The following is a 2,494-nucleotide window of genomic DNA, read 5'->3' as shown; positions in this document are numbered from 1 at the left end:
AATAGCTGACCTTTATAGAGTACTGTGTGTCAGGCACTGTGCTCAACACTTTAAAATTATCCAGGGGCACCTAGGAATTCAGTGTCTGAGGTTGGTCTTTATGTCTCTAGAGTCCAGAGTTCCAGACACTTCTCCACCTAGCTGTCCTTTCGTTTTTTATGCCAACGAGAGAACAAACCATAATCTTCTCAAGAGATGGTATGCTCTAGGCCTGTATGTATACAGAAGAACCTTAATCTCTTTGGAAATGGGTTAAAGAGGGAACATATATATCTAGAAGAGTATAAAAGCCTTGTAAGTTCAGAAGGAAATAATTTGCAAGGGGATAGGGTAGGGCTAGATCAGGTAGGAACATTTGGCGGGGTATCTTAAAGAATAGGAGGGCAAGGTATCAGGTAGAGAAGTAAAGCAGAAGAGTGAGGAGGCACAGGGCAAATAGGATGAGAAGGATAATGAGGAAAAATAGGAAGGAGAGGGTGAGGATTCCTGGAAGATGGAGGAGTAGGTCAGAAAATTCCAAGCTCTCCAGATTTCCTCCACAAATAAGACAAAATAGCGCCTCAGGGTGAATGTAGAGCTCTAAAAATAAACAAGAGTTAGAGCAGAACAGAGGTCCTCCTGGGACAACTGAAGAAGATTCAAGATTTGGTCCCTGTGAAGCATGAACACTTTGAGGCTAGTTTCACTGAAATAGCAAGTGGAATGGCAAGCCCTGGGCTAACGGGGTTGGGAGGTAGGCCCCAGTCACAGGAACTTTAACTTCTCAGACAGTGTGGGGAGTTAAGGGTCTGATCAGGGGAAAACTGAGGGAACCTCTGCTGATAAGGGACTCCAGATCCAGCTGTGCTGCTGAGACACAGACCTGAGCAAGAAGAGACCAGCATATATGCCTAGTGAATGTAGAAGTAGTGGGGTAGGGACATCACTGGCTGTGGGCACTTACAGGAGAGCAGAATTATTTGTTTTCGTTCTAGGCCAGAGGGGAGAACCAAAGGAGGATCTGAGGCCAAAGGTACCATTCCCTATAGTCCAGGACTAGAGATGATCTTTGGGAGGATAGGTTAAGTAATAGGAGTGCAAGGTAGCAGATAGAAGTAAAGTGGAGGAGTCAGGAAGGATAGGAAATAGGAGATACACACAAATATAAAATAAAGGTCAGGGGAAAAAAAGCAGGGGTAGTAATCATGATCTCAGATGAAGTTAAAACTACATCGATTTAATCAAAAGAAAAAAATAAGGAAACTACATGACATGTCAGTCATATTAATCAATATTTTTTTAGACTATTTAAAATAACCAGACAGTATAAGGTTGGAATATTGCTGCAGTATAGGAAACAATAAGTTGGTGGACTTAGAAAAACAGGGAAAGACTCAGACCTATGAAGGAAGATGTTACACCCTCAGAGAAACAGAGGACGAACAAGTATAGTACATTCTTTCATAGATGCACATGAATAGGCGTGTCTATACATACAACATATATGTGTGTGTATATGTTCATATACACACATATATGCATATGTATTTATATATAGTATAGTATGAAATACATTTAGTATATATTGTATATAAATACATAAGTATAATTATAGACATCTAAGTACATGTATGTGATGTAAGTATATGTATCTGTGTGTGTATATGTGTATGTGTGTATGTGCATTTATGTGTGTGTATACATACACATATGTATATCTGTGCTTAATGGTAGCTCTCTTGGAGAAGGGGAGAAAGGAAGGGGAAAAAGAACAAAGTAAAAAGTGCACAGCAGAGAACAAAAGAAAACTGACAAGCAAGCAAAGAAAAGATGGACGGCTTTCAATGCAAAGTGTAGTATTTGTTATTTAGACTTTCTTGAAATGTAAATTTATTGTTGTATATTTCAAATCCTCTCTTACATTCTGCTGTGACCATGGCAATGCTTCCCCCCCCTTTTTTGCATTTAAGTTTATAATAGGGCATATTTTTCTTATTATTCTTTTTCCTTTGTTATTATATATTTGTTTTAGTATTTAAATTTAAAATAAATTAACAAAAATAGTAAGGAAGAAAATAATAAGTAATTATAGCTTAGAATGTGAAAGATGAAAACAGAAAGCAGATTAAAAAATTGAATTCTACAACATTTTGCTTTTAGGAAACACTATAAAAATTATACACACAAATAAAATAAAGGGCAGGAGTAGAACTTATTGTGTAAAAAAAAGCAGAAGTAGTACTCATGATCTCAGACAAAATTAAAACTAAAATAGAATTAATCAAAAGAAAAAAACAGTCAAATTACCCCATGGGTCAGCAATATAATTCAATATTGTTTTAGATCATTTAAAAATAACTAGACTAGACTATTGATTATAGATATCTATAGATACATATAGATTTCTATATATCTATATAGATATATATTCTAGGGGGAAGGGGAAAATAGAGAGGGAAAGGTAGATAGATAGATAGATAGATAGATAGATAGATAGATAGATAGATAGATAGAT

This window comes from Petaurus breviceps, unplaced genomic scaffold, assembly GCF_028583685.1.
Source record: "Petaurus breviceps papuanus isolate PSGF00001 unplaced genomic scaffold, PetGlider_PUasm1.0 90617, whole genome shotgun sequence".
NCBI lineage: Eukaryota > Metazoa > Chordata > Mammalia > Diprotodontia > Petauridae > Petaurus > Petaurus breviceps.
This window is presented reverse-complemented; position numbering follows the sequence as displayed.